The 19,143-nt window shown below is 41.0% G+C and overlaps 1 protein-coding gene across 7 annotated transcripts in view; it reads right to left on the minus strand.

The window, feature by feature from the left end:
- Positions 1-19,143, minus strand: part of ST3GAL4 (ST3 beta-galactoside alpha-2,3-sialyltransferase 4) — a 194,289-nt gene that overhangs the window by 35,312 nt on the left and 139,834 nt on the right. Inside the window, exon 1 of one of the 7 annotated variants that reach the window (XM_054997864.1) lies at positions 18,279-18,301. The exons of the other annotated variants lie outside the window; for them this stretch is intronic. The gene's annotated coding sequence lies outside the window, so the exon portion shown is untranslated. Of the gene's footprint in view, positions 1-18,278; positions 18,302-19,143 lie in introns of those variants that run through there. 7 annotated transcript variants of the gene reach the window in all.

The following is a 19,143-nucleotide window of genomic DNA, read 5'->3' on the forward strand; positions in this document are numbered from 1 at the left end:
CAGCACAGCATCAGATCTCAGAAGCTAGGCACAGTCGGCCGTGGTTAATACTTGGATGAGAGACCACCAAGGAAGTCCAGGGTCATTATGTAGAGGCAGGTAATAGCAAACTACATTCATCTCTTGCCTTGAAAATGCTATGGGGTTGCCAAAAAGTTGGTTGCAACCTGATGGCACTTTCCACCATATATATTGAACTTGACTGTCAGGATGAAACTCACAGTTTCCCCTGTTTTAATAACCCTGTATGCTCTCTCCTCAGCATCAAAGTGACAAGGTATATAAGATGCTGGAAGCCATAACTCTTGAACCCTCCACCTGGAGCCAGTTGGGTGACCATGAGTCAGTCACAGCTTCTCAGAACTCTCTCAGCCCCACCCACCTCACAGGGTGATTGTCATGAGGACAATAATGACATACTTTGTAAACCGCTCTGAGTGGGCATTAAGTTGTCCTGAAGGGCGGCATATAAATCTGTTGTTGTTGTTGTTGTTGTTGTTGTTGTTGTTGTTGTTGTTGTTGTTGTTGTTGTTGTTGTTGTTGTTGTTGTTGTTGTTGTTGTTGTTGATGATGATGATGATGATATCTCCATATGAATTTAAGAACCACCCTGGACAAGCTGCATTTGCCCCACTGCATGGCTAAATGACAGTTTTAGGAGGAAACTGCATGGAGGAGGAGGAGTTAGTGACACACACACACCCATCCCCAGTGCCACAGTTTTGACAAATGCTAGAACTGTGCATGGCTGTTTTGAAAATAGCAACTCCAGCAGACCTGTATCCTAAGATTCATGTCTCTTGGTCCAAAAAAGCAGGGTGATGAAAGGAAACGTTCCAAGTCTTATTAAGTTTGGCAGTGACACTTTTTGAATGATACTTCTGCCAAAAAAATATAAAATCCTCAGTGCTGCAGAGACTTTCTCAGTGTTTTAACATACTTGCCACTGGCTAATTGGAGAGCTGGTATGATATAGAGGCTAGATTATGATGTAGGAGACCCAGGTTCGAATCCTTTACTCTGCCATGGAAGTATGCTGGGTGTCTTTGGGCTAGTCAGTGCCTCTCAGCCTGAATTAATTTACAGGATTGGCATGAGGATAAACTAGGGAAGGGGGAAATATAGATGATAACCATGTACACTAGTCTGGGTTCCCCAGAGGAAAGGTGGGATAAAATTGTGCAAAACAGGTAAATGTCAAGGGGTTGAATACAATTGGCCTATATGCTGTGCCTCTCCAAAATTTAAACATGCTGGAAAATAATTGGTCATCTTAAATATGGAATACTAAATCAGATGGAAGTTGCCCTCTCACATGTTTTAATTGTCCTTCAGATATACTTCTTAATGTTTTGGAAGTGTCAAAGACATAAAAAGAGCACATCACCAATGCTTCTGTCAAAAAGGTGCCGACACGACACAGTCTCTCCATAGTATGGAGCAGCCCATGGTATCCAAGCAATGAGGGAAGTGGTTGAGTTTAACAAAGACATTCATGGACTTCAAATTATAGGGTCTCCAATCTATTATGACCATAAACACTCAACTGGAGGCCCCCTGTGAGATCAGAGAAGCTGAGCAAATATTAGCTGGAAGGGATGTGACACATCTAGCTACAAAGCTCCATTATGATGTCACAGAACATCAGCCAATGGGCAAAGATCTAATGACTATGGAACCAAAGAAATCTGAGGGGTAGGCAAAGAATACAGATTCACCATGGAAGGCTCTACACACTAATAGATGACACAACCCATAGGTTACAAGTGTACTACTTATATGTGTACTACTGATTTTTAAAAATCGGTCTTAAAACTTCCACAACCCACGTTACTTAATTTAACTCCTCTCTTCCTTTGGATAAAGGAGGAGTAGGAGAAAGCAGAAAAACAATACAGAACTTCCATGTTTTCTACTAGGACTCCTTACACTGCAATACTGGGATTCCTTACACCACAATCCTGTGCAGGTTTACTCAGTCACTCTGTATTTACCGGGGCTTACTGTCGAGAAAAGTGCTTAGGATCGCACTATGCTTGGTTACATTTCAAAAGAGTATCTCAGTACTTAAGGAAGAATCAGTTCTGCTGCTTCAGCTATTATGATTGAAGCAACAAGACTTCAAGAACTACAATGCAACTGTGGAAATTACCCATTTCTCTACATTTTCTGCCCAGTTACTTCCAGCATATCAGGTTGAAAGGCAAATAGGACAGAATCTCTTCATGGTTGGCTTTGTTCTCACATGCCCTCTTTAGTTTGTGGTTTCCAGTGAAGAGAAGCAAATAATGCTCTTGAAATTGTTCAAAGATTTTTTTTTTCTTGTTCTGTTGACACTAAATGAAGCCAGTATTGCTAAGGACAAAGAACAAGCTATTTTGCTTTCACCTATATGTGAAGGGCTAGAGGCAATCCTTCACCCATCATTAAGGTAATATCAACTGAAGTGAGTGGAAATACTTCAGAAATCATACCGTACAACATCGTGATGCAACATGCTTTAAAGGTATTAAATTTTCTGGACTTTTCAACAGCTTTCAGAATCAATACGCTCTCTCTCTGCATCAACTGCACAGGCTGAATAAGGGAGCACAGAACAGGGTAACGGGAGACTGTTGCTTTTCTGGGAGATCTCTTGTGGGGCCTCCCAGAGGTCTGTTCAGTTTCTCATGCTCTTAAACATCTTTGTGAAGCCACAGGGAGAGGACATTGGAAATGGTCAAGCAGGTCGTCATCAGAATGTTGATAACAAACAACTTGATTTACTCTTTACAAATATGGTGGTTTTACCCTTGATTGACTTCCTAAAATGAATTAGGGTAAACATATCAATACTTAATCCAGTTGTCATGGAAATATAGATTAGAGCACATTATACTTAGTGATACATGTGTATTCCAGTGAACTCTGTATGAACTTTACTGTAGTTTTTTTCCCTAGCATGTTGTATAACTACACAGATGCCAATTAAAAATAGTGGACAGTATCAGATAAATGTTCTTTAATTGTTAGAATGGACCGATGATGATCTGCTCACTTAACTTTTCCTGTCATCTTTACTGATTTATATCTCTTCTCTCATCTGTTAAAGATAGGACGTTTTGGAAGTCTTTCATTCATAGGGTCGCCATAGGTCGGAGATGACTTGACGGCACATAACACACATCTCTTATCTTGCAGCTGGACATAGTGTCACTATTTGGCTAAGTAGAATGTCACATGATTGAAAATATGAATAATTAATTCAATCTCAAACCAATCATAGTTTATCTACATGAAAAAGATCTTCAGTAGCTGCATAAGATAACATATAAAAGTGCTAACCCAGATAGCAGATCAGGGTTTTGGCTGAAAGAAATCTCATGAAGAAAGATCTAGGGGATCTTTCAATGCATTTCATAATAGATCTGATTGATTTAAACTTAGATTTGATCGAGAAATGTTAGGAGATTTAATTGTTGCCCTTATCTGTACCATCTTTGTAGGTTTTAACTTAATAAGCATTTATATTTTGATATCTTGCTTTATTAAAAATACTAGAGTTTATTTTAATAAAAGAAATCATTAAACTCTTAAGAGGAGTCTTGGTGGAAAGAGTATTGCAAGAAAAGTACTGTCTTGTTGGAAAGAGTACCGACAAACAGTTTCTCTAAAAAGAGTGAAAGCTGTTTTCAGTCTCACTTCAAGGTCTGAACACTGCTCAGAATATAAGATAAAATCTTTAATGTGAAAAGTTGGAAGTCTTAATGAGACCTGGATAAGCATTCCGTTACACAGTGACAACAGGACTGAACATGATGCCAAACAAGTGGTAGAATTACCTGTTCTGGATGCAGGTTAGGGCTACATGGCTATAACAAAGTGCACAAAGGGGATTAAAGGCACCCATGTTACACAGCCCTTATGCACTAATAGAAACCTTCAGGTAGAAGGAAGAAAATGTGAGAATCGATATTAACATTTTGTATGAACAAACTGAACCAACAGCAACAAATAAAACACAGTTCTTGTTTTTATGGACTTGGAAGTGAACAACTATATAGGATTCTATAAATTATAGAGACTGTGCAAACTGGTGCACTAAACAGACTTTGTCCTTTTTTCTTTTTTTTACAATTTGGAGGTGTATCAACCCATCATAAACTAAAATCTGTATTCCGAGCCATGTTATTGAAGTGACCTCTGGGGGCTTCCTTCAGCAAGGAAGTTTTTGAGGGTCTTCTAACTCACATTTATCTTCAGCTACATACTGGTCCCAATAGCTGATCCTTCTTCCTTTACTTCAGCTCCAGAGGATTAAATCTTAACTCAGAGCAGATGAGAAATTACGTGGAATCTTCCAGCTTGCAAGATGTCAGAGTTACAACAGATGCCGAGGAAATCAGCAATCAAGCCACTTGTGCACTCCACATCTGTTGTTCTGGAGAAAAGTTGAAGTACTGAATAAGGAAATAGCAGCAGCAGAATAGCTTGTCAGGGGGATGGCATTTTCCCCACCACCTGCAAAAAACTAAGACCAATTTAGGATGGCCTCTTTTCACATCAGCCCATGGCAGCTCCTTGCCACAACGAAGAATTATCTATCCTAGGCAATTCCCCGGGCTAGATTTAAGAACAAAAGAACTTCCTGAATGGGATTTCAATTGGACTACAGACTGCTAAAGAAAGCCCTGTTGGGCTTACTTCAGAAGAAGTCAGCAGCATTTGCACATGGTTAAGATCAGGTGGCAGGATCTCTCAAGTAGGCAAGAAACAGGACCTCAGACAGCTCTGATATACAAGCTGGTGTTGTTCCAACAAGCAACAAAGCTCAACTGAGCCCTTATATCTTGTTGCAGATAAATGGAGCACTTATATCTCAGTAGCCAAAGTTCTACCCCACCCCTCCCGCCATGCTGAAGTCTGGAAAATTATTGCAGAGATAACAATCTTTTTTATTTATTTATTTTATTAACTACATTAACTAACGATACAGAGGGAAAGAAAGGGGACAGGGGAAGGAAAGAAAAAAAACAGCAACATATAACAACACTACACTACACAGAATGCTTTCCCTTCATACTACCATTATTAAAAAAAAAATTACAGCTTTGTATGATATTGATGGAGTGGTTGACCTTGCTAAATACAAATTACAATTCAAATTAAGTCTTCCTCCCCCTCCTGGGCCCCGGATGCAATTCTCTCTGAGCAACTGCAGCTGCAGTGCTCATTTCCTCCCCCCCCCCTTCAGACTTCGCCTTTTCTTCTTGCTTGGTGTCTTGCTGAAATTCCGGATTTTGTCCTCAAAATCCCTTAGTTGATCTTCTGATGTTATCTTGTAAGCTTGATCTTTGAAACTGAACCAAATACCCTCCGGAAATAGCCATTTGTACTTTATTCCACGTTCCCTCAGAAGAGCTGCGAGCTTTTTATACTTAAATCTTCTTTTCCGAACTAAAAATGGGACGTCTTTCAGTATCTTGACTTTATTGCCCAAAAAGTCCAGATCCGCATTGTATGAGTTGTATAGGATAGTGTCTCGGATCCTTTTAGATGAAAGATCGATGATGATCTCGCGAGGCAGCTGACGCTTCATTGCATATTTTGAAGAAGCCCGACGGACTTCCAAAATGGCGCTTTTTACCTCTTCTTTAGTTGCCTTCGCGGGTGTCGCCAATAGTTCCGAGACCAGACCCCATAAATCCTCATTTTCCTCCTCTTTCACGTTCTGGAGGCGCAAAATTGTCTGTGTTCGTTCCACTTGTAGCCCGATCAGCTGGTTCTCCACCAGCTTTAACTCTTTATTCGTTGCCCTCACGAGTGACGCATTTTCCTGAGCAGACTTCTCTGCCCCCCCCGCTACTTCCTTAATGGTTTTCACTTCGCTCTCAATTAAGCCCACCCTTTGATCTGTTTCATTCAGCTTGTCAACAAAAGGTTTTATGGCTTCGATAACCGACCTCTTCACCAATTCCTCGACCGACTCTCCTTTCCCCTGTAGGGCAGCCGAAATTGACTTGCCCAAAGTGGGACTCTGTTTTTTCGCTGCCATTTTAGGGGGGGGGGCCGCCAACCGAATTCTGAAACTCAGCGAGGGGGAAGAACGAGCCTTCTTAGCTTCAGATCCCACCACTCCTTCGTGTGCGCTTGTAATAACAGAAGGGATTTGCTTACTTACAGGCTTCCGCCTAGTTCTGTTCTTTGCCGTTTTCCATGGCCCGGCCGCACTCGAGGCGCCGCGCACGTCTGCCGGCCTCCATAGGAACAAACGGGCAATTTACCCCCCACATTGGTTTTCAGGGGGCTCTTCCCGCAGCGTTCCGGACCCTGCCTCCCTCACTGGGAGTCCTGGGGGCTAATTTTCGCAGATCAGCCGCCCGGTCAGGGTGCTCGGGCGCTTCCTCCCGGACCTGCGGAGAGGAGCGTCCAACATGGCCGAGAAAACGAAAACGAATCGCAGAGATAACAATCAGACGTGGAGCCACGTACTTTGGCATACCTTTGTGGATTCATAATGGTAGACAAATTGCCTTACCTGGGAAAGGGCAAACAAAGAGTCATTCTTGGTGACTGCTCCACAACTGTAGAGCTCTCTTCCCTTTGCGACCTCTCCAAAATTGTGCTTGTATCCCTTTTCAAAACCACTGAAAGGTTTACCAGATATAAATGCCTTTCCAGCCACAGGATACTCCAGCCGCGGTCAAATACTACCCTGGTTCACACATTCCCATGAACAAATGCTTGTCTTTCCACTGCAAAGGAAACAGCATGTTCTTCCCTCCCTTCTCCACAATGACAATTTCATGTATAAAGCAGGGCCTTGACCAAAGTTCAATTGCATGTGCATGAAATATGAAAGCTGTTTATTCTTATACATTATCATTCATTTGGAGCCTCTAGGACTGGCACAGAAAGAAGCCTCTAGGACTGGCAAGATTATGATACGAGTACGGCAGGCACTCTTGGAAAGTTATTCCTCAAGAATCACCTGGCACTCCCCCTCCCACTGTGGCATCAAGGAGGAAGGACAGAAGATAATTATTCTCTACTTCTATCCATCTGATTACTGCAGCCACTGACTGCCAGGTGTTGGGAGGGAGGAGCAATTTTCCCCCCAACCCCAGTATACAATCTGAACCAAAGAAGAGCTCAGGCCTTTATATCAAAAACAAACTGCTAGGGTTTGTATTCCAACCTTATCATTCTAAAGAAAAGATGCAGATATTGGATACCAGTCACTATTCACTAATTAGGATATTCCCTTGTAACAAAAGACCATAAAATCAAAAATAACTGAATATGTGGTCTGGGAAGCACATGGCAAACTGATGAGACAGTTCCTGTCCACAGTCATATAGAAACCTATTATGGGAAGAGCTAGCAATTACATGCTGGGAGCTGCTGTAGCATATTGGTTAAGTGGTTGGGCTGCAAATCAGCATTCTGCTGGTTTTAATCCCACTACTGTCACGAGCTCAGCAGGTGGCCTTCCATAAGCCACTCCTCACAGCCCCAGCCTCCCAGTTGTATTGTGGGATAATAACACTGACTTTGAAGTGAATGTGTGTATGGTGTTAGCAGTATCAAGATTTTCTGTAGCAAAGTGGTTAAGCGATTGGATTGCAAATCTGCATTCTGCTGGTTCAAATCCTACTACTACCTTGAGTTCTGTAGGTGGCCTTGCATAAGCCACTCCTCTCAACCCCAGCTCCCCAGCTGTGTTGTGGGGATAATAATAACACTGACCTTCCTCATCACTCTGAATAGAGCACCAAGTTGTCTAGAAGAGCAGTCTATAAGCACAGTTATTATTCCTACTTAAACAGATTCAAATCACTAGACTCTTGCAAGGAAAGAATAGATTAAAAACAAGCTCAGAACTTCAGCACTGTGTTGTGGGGTATGACCCTTCCCTTTTTATACCTGCCATAAGATTTTCAGTTCTGCTCATGGTTTTGCATCCATTTTTTGAGGTCTCAGAGAAAGTACATGTTTTGTCTAATATGTACTCAGGGCATTCAATTGTGTCATTTCAATGAAAATATTGCCATAAACCCATTCATCGTTCAAGATTTAAGCTACAAATGCACAAGTTAACTCAATGTTCTCCTGTTATTATCTTTGGATAAGGCAAAGAGTGAAATCTACACTCAAAATGGCATACTTGGTCTGTCTTTGTCTTTTACGGAAATATATTATCCCAACGTCAGGGCAAAACAGAGCACTTAAGAAAGTGCAAAAAGATCAAGAAGAACAAAAGGACATGGATAGACAAAGGAGGATGCCTTTCACCAAGTGAAATCTTGGGTCCACCTAGCTGAGTAGGGTCTACTCTGAATTGCAGTGGCTTTCCCATGTCTCAGTCAAAGAAAGGTCTTTCCCAGGACTTGATACTTGAGTTGCCAAGAACCTGAGACCTTCTATGCGCAAAGCAGATGCTCCATCACTAAGCCATGGTGTTTCCCCAAAAAGAAAGGTGAGTATGAAAAGAGGTAACTGTCTGGCCTTCCCTGCAGCTTGTAGATATGCCTCAAAGTAAACAGTAAACCTATGCCTCAAAGTAAACAGATGCCTCAAAGTAAACAGGCACATGACATGTAGACTCTGCTCCATCCATTGGCACGGGGAGGACTTTGTGCCTTGCTTATAGGCTTCCTGGAGACATCTTGTTGGTTACTGTGGGAAACAGGATAGTAGACCAGATGGCCCTTTGTTCTAGCAGAGCTCTTTTGTTCCAATAAATGTCAGTGTTCTGTAGAATGCTCTAAAATGCCTTTTTTCTTTAAGAAAAAGCTTGCAAATACAGTTCATTTGCAATGCAATTCAGAATTTTAATTCAAATTACTAGTCCCTAGAAGTGTTTGATACATCCTTGTATAAAAATCCTTGTATAAAAGCTTGCCTCTTCACAGGTCAGCTGTGCAACAAAGCCTCAGAAGGGGACCACAGCACCTATTTTGGCACCTACCGCCTAGCTTGACCAAGGCCCTGCATTCCAGGGTGGGACTCTTCCCTGAGTCAAGACATTTCCTCCCTTTGGATTATCTTTATCCATGTTTTTCCTCTGGCTATACCCAAAGCTGACCCGCTGTAGGAAAGCTGACCTAGTGGCTGGAAAAATCCCTGGCAATGAAGCTGATCCCCTGGCTACAAAAAGGGCACCTGATTAATGTCAGCTGAATGACGAGTGAGCAGTGTCCAGCTGCAATGACCAGGTGACAAGCTAAACAATCATCCGCTGTTATCCGCCATGGTTGCCAGAGGGGCCAGCCCAGGTTCTTACTTAAGGGGCATAGATTCTCCCGTCCCAATTATAAAACAATGGTGGCCACACTTCTGAAACCCGCCCCCCCCCCCAGCATTATGCTTTTCCAGTTTTTATTGTGGGCTGATGAGTTTTTGATCAAGCAGACACAAGAAGTACAAAAAAAGTATCTTCTCTAACTGCAACATTAAAGATGGGAAGAAGGAGACATGAACAGATCTTAGCTCACTGAGCCAAGTCCATTGCAGGATGAAATGTCAGGTTTCCATACCCATGAGAGAAATGGGGCACGTGCCATATCTAAATTGTCCGCAGAAGCACCAAAACCTGCAAGGTTTAAATAACCAGGTTTTAAAAGCGGATACCCAACAGTGTTTGAGAAATGCAGGGATTTTCAAGAGATCAAGCTTCAAAGTTCCAAAGTAAAAGCCAACATTCATGCGCAGATTGTACAAGCATGTACCGCCGCCAAAGAACATACAAATTTTGTAAAAAGCACCCTCTCCTCCCTGCCAGGGATGCTAAGAAATAGCGAGATGTTGATCAACTTAATGAGCAGCAGCTGCAGGCACTGGTAGGTGTGTTAGCAACCACAACTTCACATTTTTCCCCTAGTGCGTCAGTCTCCGTTGTTACATTTTAAAAACACAAGGCAATTAGCAAGAATGAAACCGTGCCTTGTAGTACAGCACAAATCCATGCATGGATGGATTCTCCTAAATCTCGGCCTTTGAACAGAATGGGAGGTAGGTCTTCCCTAAGAGAGCAAGACCACCCCCAGAAGCCCTTTCCGTTGACAACTGAGCAAAGCTTCGTCGGTGGTCCCTTTCGGTTGTTCACTGTACATGTGTGAGGGGAGGGCAGTGGGACTGCATGCATTTCTCTTGCTTTTGATCTCCATGTACTTTGTTGATGTTCAGAATAAATGAGCTGCATATGTAAGGCTGGCTTTATATGACTGGGAACCTGGCTTTTACAGTGTTCCACCTCTTCCTAAATCAGAAGCCGGTTCATGGAGGTCTTCAGGAATATTTGGTTGCTTATTTGTACCTGGGATGTACGATGCATCCAATGGCTCTGGCACAAGCATGCACATGAAGCCAGCTAGCATTCAACCATCTCTTGAACTGCTAGCAGTGATATAGTGCACCCCGCTTTGTACAACTGATGAAGCTCTCAATTGAATTCTTTGCCAGCGGCCTATCAGTCAAGCCAGATTAAAACATCCCAGTCAGTCAACCTCCCACCAAGTTATTGCCAAGTCAGGCCTCCAGTTCTATTCAGCTGATTCTCTCCTATTGTACTCAACCCACTAGTTGTCTTCCCAACATTTGCTTGGGCATAGACTGAACCAAAAAGAACAATGAGCAGACAGCTGCTAAAGCTGCAATGCAAACACTTGAACAAGAATTCATGCAGTTCTATTGTTGTTGTTATTGTTATCTCCAGGGCTTCTGGGGAAAAGAGGTGGTGGAACTCAGGACCACGCAATGACATCACTTTGGGTCAGCTGGAACAAGGGAGGAGTTTTTTTAAGTTTAAATTGCCTTTGGCGAAAATGATCACATGGCCGGTGGCCCTGCCCCCTGATCTCCAGACAGAGGGGAGTTTAGATTGCCCTTCGTGCAGAGCAGCACAGAGGGCAATCTAAATTCCCTTTGTCTGGAGATCAGGGGGTAGGGCCACCGGCCACGTGACCATTTTCAAGAGGTGCCAGAACTCCGTTTCACTGCGTTCCAGCTGAAAAAAAGCCCTGGTTATTTCTAATCCATTCTACCTGCGAGCGGGCTCAGAGGAGAATACAACATATATAAAATACATAAAAATATTAATTTAAAACCAAATTAAAACATCAATAAATATATAATACAATTTCTAAAAGACAGGAGCATGCATATTGCACAACACAAACAGCAATCCATGGAGCCAAATGGCCAACTATTAGTTGTTAACAGAACATGGGGTAAACTCCCTCATGAGGCCAGTTTCACGGTCCATCCACCTCAACCACCATATGCCTGGCGGAACATCCCTGTCTTATAGGCCCAGTAGAAAGACAACAATTCCTGCTGTGCCTGGGTCTCCTCAGACAGAGAATTCCACCAGATGGGAACCAGGGCCAAGAAGGCCTTGGTCTTGGTTGAGGCCAGGTGGATCTCTTTGGGGCCCAGGACCACCAAGTGATGCTTGTCCACTGATCTAAGTATCCTCTAGGGAACATAGGGTAAGAGGCGGTCCCGTAGATATGCTGGTCCCAGTCTGCTAATGGGAAAGTTCTATAAAAAGTTCTCATGCTTCTGCTTGTGCAAATGATTATGTCAGTTCTCCCCAAGTGGACGAACACCTTGGGAATTCAATTCCAGTTATTTTCAAGAAATGTTCTGTGGCAAAGTATAAAACAGCACTTCTAGGGGAATGAGACAGCTTCCACATGCAGGAGGACATTTTTGGTTGTAACTTGTCGTCTTCTTAGTCTCATCTTCCTTTCACAGTTGTTATGAAAACAATTTGTAAAAACATTGCTATGAGCTTTGTGGGGGGGAAAGAAAAGGATCGAAGAGTAAGAAAATAGTGATATCTCAAGGGCTTAAAAACAGCGATATCTCAAGGGCTTAGTGCTTTTACATTATAGCAGAGAAGAAACACAGAGGGGTAAATGCAGACCAGACTTTCTGCTGGTGAAAAGTGAAGGAGGGATTCTCTTTGACCTCCAACTAAGAGGCTATGTTGCAGGTCAAACGCAATGTATGGAGATGAACTGGGCAATAAAAAGTTGGCTAGATCCTGTTCATTGCTTCTTGGAAGTGTTTGTATTTAACTTCTGCATCTCCCCTGCTCCTCTATTTGTATCTGTGTGTGCATACACGTGTATTTTTGCCAGCCAATGGTTTCCACGCTTGATGAAGTAGGATCTGGCCTGCTACACCTTATGCCACAAGAAATGCATTAATTTTGAAGGTGCTACAAGTTTTTTTAAATGCTTTTCAGACTTTTATTGCAATTTGGAGTTACATACTTTCAGCAATTATTTTTTAGCATAGAAATCATTTTTATTATTCTTGGAGGGGTTGAAATGGTACTGAAGCCATATTAAATAAAATTAATTCCATTAATTATTCCTTCTCATTTTTTAAAACTGTCCCTTAACTCCTCTAAAACTTGATGCTATAGGAAGTGGATGGCTGATTTAAATGGGGAGGGGAAAGCCCTTTCCCATGAAACTCTGTCTTTGTAGCTATCTCTGCCTAAATAGCAGCCTGGTTTAAGCAAGGCACTATGCCTCTGCAAAGTTCCACAAGAAAGGGCTTTTGCTCTGCCAGTGTCACATTTAAATCAAACCTGAAATTGTGAGAATAGTCATATGCAGAGAGAAAGTGGTGGTGGTGCGTACACACATGCTGTATTATAGCATACTGCTTGACCTCAAAAGGAAAAGCCACAGCAGATGCAGCATTTATCACTACAGACATCTGGAGCATCAGAGCAGCATTTGGAAACTTATTGCAACCACAAATCATGAATGAACCAACAAGGATGACAACGTCTTTAGCACTTAAATGCTAAACCTGTGCCTTGAAGCGAAGTTTCACAATTCACAGTTGTTCTGGTGCTTCTAAGGACAGGTTTGCATTTTATACAGCAGAAGACAGCTACATGTACTCCAGTGCACCACACCACAGATATGTGATAGAGGTCAAATCTACATCTTTAAACAATTGTGCAAGTGCTCAGGAAACAGGATTGGACTGGGGCCACCTGGCATGAACTCCATCTGCAGGAGCTGGGGCACTGCCTGCAGATTACATTTTTCATGCAGGAAACATGAGTGAATCCGCAGCAGTGATATCTTCCACATAAAGTGGCCATGACAAATCCATCCAAATATAGATCAAGATGGGTAGCCGTTAGATGGGCAAGAACCAGAAAAATTCTGAACTGTGCAGTTTATGGTTCGTCGTGTTTTACCAACCACGAACATTCATGAACTTGCCCTAGTTCATGAACCGGTTTATTCGGTTCTGAAAACATCACCTTCAGGGTCAGCAGAAGATCTGCAGAGAGTCCATCCCCCCCCCCATTGCCTATGAAACTGATTGATTGGCACCTTGAGTTGCCTTGTGCATTTGTAGCTTAAATCTTGAACTGAAATATGAACCAAACAAACCGGGCTAAAATTTGTCGCGGTTCATGAGAAATGAGCTCCCATGTACCGCTGGTTCGTGAACCAGAAACTGGTCCGGTTCATGATGAACTTTGGTTCATAATTTAGTTCGTGCCAATCTCTAGTAGCCGTGTTAGTCTGTCTGTAGCAGTAGAAAAGAGCAAAAGTCCAGTAGCACCTATAAGACTAACAAAATTTGTTGTAGGGTATGAGCTTTTGTTAGTCTTATAGGTGCTATTAGACTCTTGCTCTTTCCATCTGAATATGAAGCTGTCCCTAACTACTGTCATGAAGACACCAGTCTTGGTTGTCGCTACACATATCCAATTATAGTACACAGCTGAGGACAGAGGTCACTAATCCTCACATCGGCCTTGTTACTTCCAACCTCCGAGAAAGCCAAACCTCTGATTTCACGCCATTTCCTTTTTTCCTCTCTCACACCAGCTCCCAGTTTGTACCCCATCAAATGAGAAACAGCTGAACAGCCAAACCTTCTGCGTCTCTTATGCAACTCAAATATGGATTTAAAAAGAAAACATTTGGCAGGGGAGGTGAAACTTCCTGCTCTACTGGCAATCTAAACAGTACTCCACCCTTCATACCTGAATTCAACCACCTTGCCTGCCAGGCTCTCCAATTCAGGAAGCATCAAGTGGAGAGCTGTCAATCCTAATTATAAAGATTTATTGCTCCAGGGTGGACCTTGCAGAGAGAAATGAGTCAGATCCAATGCAGCCAGCTTTTCCCGAAACACAGAGGCACTACCACTCCTAGTTGCCAGAGGCATTTAATATTGTGCTTTCAGCCATTCCTGAATTAGCAACAGTGAGCTAGCTTCCCAATAAGAGCTGCTCATGGCCAATTTTACAGTTATGTGAAAGCACATACTCCTGAAGGAACCATGCAGAAGTACGAATTCTGGAAATTTCCAAATTACGCTTTGGGCCATCAGGAGGAGTATGATCACTGAACTGGAAGCAACTGAAATAAATTGGGATGACTGGGAACACATTGTAGGTGCTCACTTGGTGAGCTCCGAATACTTCCATCCTGTCCTTAATTTGAGAAAAAACATCATTTGTCATAGTTCCCAGACTTGGCAAGTCATGGATTGTAGAAACCATAGTTTGCTTCCAAACCAAGGACTGAAACCACTTCAGACCACAGGCTTGTTATACATTCCTCATTCTTCAGACCTTAACTACTGAAAGCTGACTATGCAACAGAGCTAGAATACACAAATCAAATGAACATTTGGGTGGGGTGCAAAGGTAGAAAGAAAAGAAATATACGTCTTGCCATCTGGTTTGGATAAAACTAGAACGGGGAACTCGGATTAAAGATACTGCTAAGGAAACCATTGTGTCGATGATCGTTTCTAAGTTAATTCAGAATGAGTCATTTTATTTCAAGATTCATTTCTCACTCAGGATTCATAATATTCAGCTTCTCAATTGTTGAAACCAGGCGGAAAGCAAAGCTATGCCACTGACATTTGAGTGCTACAGCTGTGGTCATTCCGAGTTTGCTCATACAGTTTACTGATGCCAGCAAGTTTCCCTCGAACAACTGAGCTGCAAAATTGTGTGTTCCAGTGAAGAAACAGCATATATACTACAGTGGCATAAGTGGGGGGAAGATAAGAAGATTTAATGGTAAGAAATAACAGACTGTGTACACATTCCACCAAAGGAGAAGGTAGAATTTTGGACTGCGCCTCTTCAGAAAGTAGGTAGAGAGTTGTACTTTTGGATGTTCTCTCACAACTAGAACATCATTGCATAGTAAGCCAGGAAGAGTGATTAATTTTGCACAGACCTTCCTCTCTGATGACCCGATTTATGTGAGATCCTGGCAAAGCAAAAGCACTTTGCACTTTCTTGTTCAAACTGGGCTGCTATTTATTTACTTCATTTATACCTTTTTTCCCTGATGGAGGTCCAAAGAGTTTTACAACATTCTTCCTTTCTTCACTTTATCCTGACGACAACCTTGTGAATTAGATTAGACTGAGTGTGTGTGACTGGCCCAAGGTCACTCAGTAAGTTTCCATGGCAGAGTATAGATATTAACTTGGGTCTCCCAGAGCCCAGCCCAGCCCAGTGCTCTAACCACTATACAACACTGACCCTTGCAATTTTATTTAGCACATTGGCGATCCATAGCCAAATATTGCACTGGCATACTAACCAGCCACACTTAATCACTTTGCATAACAAGCACCCGAGTTTAAACAAGATGCCATGAAAACACAAAGTCCCAGGCATAAGTGTTCTTGCCTAACCAGCATCACATTTAAATTAAGCCTTACAGTACAATCCTAAACAGAATTATGCCTTTCCAAGCCCATTGGCTTCTGTGTACTTAGAAAAGTATAACTCCACTTAATCCTACTAGTATACCACATGGAAGATGTGTTTCACACTAGAAAGTCAGTCAGTCAGTCTCCTTCTCTTAGACACTCGAACTACCACCTCACTTCGATCTTACTCTGAGGTCTGGTCTCCATATGTGGCAGAATGAGGTGAGAGAATCCTTAGTTGATAGAATAGATTGAATCATCCCACATCCAATTTTTTTAATGTACCTTCAAGCAAAAAAAAAGTTGATTGCTTATATCCTTAAAAACCATAGGCCTTATATTTTCAATGTGAAAAAATATTTTTAAAGTCAAGGTAAAATAAAATAACCAGATTCGCCTAAACACTTATTAAAACATCATCATTGTCTTTAGCGGCCCCTAACTCCAGCACCAAATACTAACTCAATGGAGTGCTATGACCATTCCAAAGATGCTCAGGCTTTGACAACTCACTGGAGAAAGATGGCTGTGCAATATCCTTTCAATAAGAGATTTACAGTATGTGTTCTGAACTAAAAATAATTTCTTATAACGTTCGAGGTTTGGGGAATCCAATTAAGAGAAAACACATACTCACATATATAGCTAAACTTAAATCAGATATCACTCTACTTCAAGAAACACACATTCATGCTGGTAATCCTTTAACACTGAAAGACAGATGGATTCAGACACAATACCATGCATATGGCACTTCTAAAGCACGTGGGGTTGCAATTATAATATCCGAAAATACTCCTTTTTCATAAAGCTACAAAGGTTGGTCCTCTGGGTAGATATATATTTGTAAAAGGAACTGCAGGCAATCAACTTCTTACAGTGGCATCCATCTATGCACCTAACCAAAGGCAAATAACTTTTATAGAAGAACTATTAATTAATCTAGAAAAATCTGAGGAAGGCGAACTGATTGTGGGTAGAGACTTTAATTTCATAATGACTCACAAATTAGACAGATCAGAATAAAAAATCTACTAAATTGGCAACATTGATTAAAAATCACAATTTGATTGATATATGGAGACAAACTCATGCTCAATGGGATGATATGGAGATCCCACCAATTCGATGAGACCTCATCAATATCTTCTTAATGGCAGCAAAAAATTCAATTGCTCTAAAATGGAAATCACATACTGTACCGACAATTACCAGTTGGTACTCTAAAATATGGGACCATTTTTTATTTGAAAAAATCAACGATGGAATCTATCAAGCTGAAATTTCCCCCAAACAACAAATTTTATGGAAAAATGGTTCCCCTTTTTTGAATACATTTCTAAAGAAAATCTATATCCTCCCAATAAAATATAACAAACAATCCTGAATCTATAATCCAAAATATATCAGATCATTCAATCTGAATTTGTCTTTCCATGTTTTACCTTTCTCTGTTATGTAGTTTTCAAAAATTTACCCATGTTGTGTTTCATATTGTAAACAGTTTTGTTAATAACTGAAATAAAAATAATTTTCAAAAAAAAAGAACTTACATAAGGATGCAGCCAATGTCACCTTTTTAAAAAGATTTAGACATACTAAATGAAAGAGAGTATCACGGTAAAAGGCCAAAAACAAAGAAATAGCCGTGACAACCTAACTAAGTAGAATCTTTATATTGATATCATTCAGCAATCATTTATACAGAAGTATATCAATGGTCCTTAATTTTGGAGAAAATGTATAAAGTGGTACATCTACAGAAGAAAATTACATCGGGAAGGCAAAGCATCAAAAAAAGGTGAATATCACTTTAACGCAACCATAGTTAAAGTGCAAAGTGCCATGTAAACATATAATATTCCTGTATTCATACAAAGTGCCAGTGTCTATTCCTAACAAACGTAGAATACAGTACCACAATTCTTTCAAACAGTAAATCCAAAAATATTTCTCAAACGGTGCAGACACTTCCAATATAAATATAAATATATCAAGTCTATATCAAAATTTATAACACATAGTTTTGTAGAAAATTCTTCTGTAGGGATCCACAGACAGTTGGACAGTTGTTGGTAATAGCTGCGATGGGAAGCCAGCAAATAAACCCGTTTCAAAATAATTTCTTCATCCAGGCAGTTATTAATAATATTATAAATAGATCCTTAAAAAATCATCAAAAATACATTCAATAATAGTTATTACATAATATAAAATTCATTTAAATACAGTTAAATTAACATAAATAAACTCACAACTACAGCAAACAATCAGTGTATTATAGATACAATCAGCTGCCGTCCTCCATTTTCAGCATGTACAGCAAATTGCTTAGTTCTCCATTTTAAAGATACATAAGCAGTAATTCTTAAAGAGCCAGTAATACTAAACTACACACCCTCATAAATACAATGATAAATCCATATTGATATTAAGTCCAGAAGGACTGGCGGTATTAAGTCTGAAAATTCACCAGGTCGCCTCCTGATTTAACTCCCTTCATATAGAATCTACATCTTTCTGCTTACTTACATAAATGATCATATAGCATAAATCTCTCTCACCAAGTTTTGCCGGTAGATAATGTTCAACTAAGGGAGTATCTGTAATCTTACGGTGTATACTTGAAAGATGTTCCTGTATGCGTATTTTTACAGGTCTAGTTGTATTACCAATATAAAGTTTATTGCAGGAACATTGAACTAGATATACTACATTATTTGTATTGCAGTTAGTAAAATTCTGTAAAGATAAGCTCAAGTTCTCTACTTGAACTGTGGGCATTAAAATTCTGTAAAGATAAGCCCCCAAGTTCTCTACTTGAACTGTGGGCATTATCAAACTGCAAGTAGAGAACTTGGGCTTATCTTTACAGAATTTTACTAACTGCAATACAAACAATGTAGTGTATCTAATTCAACGTCCCTGCAATAAACTTTATACTGTTGTGAATAAATAGAATGTTATTGTTATTATAATATAATCTCAGATCTTCCGGATAATGTCTAGTACAGCTACTCACATGATGACTGTAAGAGCCACATCAACCATCTCTGTGTTTTCTGGTGACCTCGTCTTAAAGATAAAACCCAAGGGGTCTTGGAATGGAACGGGGAAAAAAGTGCTGAGCTCATTCTAGGCTGACAAGTTTCACCTGAGAACCCTTGATCTGGCCTTGGCAACTTCTTCTTTTGACTGTTCATAGAGCAAGCCCCACCCTCTCCTTGGGAAACTGAAATCAGCCTCTCTCCCCCACAGCAAAGAGATAACCCCTCCAAGTAGCCATTTTGTGATTGGACGCCCCCTATGTCAGCTATTTTGTGATGGCTCAACCGTGGTGTTATATATTGCTTGAGTAGAATGAAGGCTCCTGAGGCCTACAAAGCTATTGGTGTTTGGGTGCCAGCACGGCAAATCAGAACTGTTGCT

Source organism: Eublepharis macularius, chromosome 14, assembly GCF_028583425.1.
Source record: "Eublepharis macularius isolate TG4126 chromosome 14, MPM_Emac_v1.0, whole genome shotgun sequence".
In the NCBI taxonomy this organism is placed as follows: domain Eukaryota; kingdom Metazoa; phylum Chordata; class Lepidosauria; order Squamata; family Eublepharidae; genus Eublepharis; species Eublepharis macularius.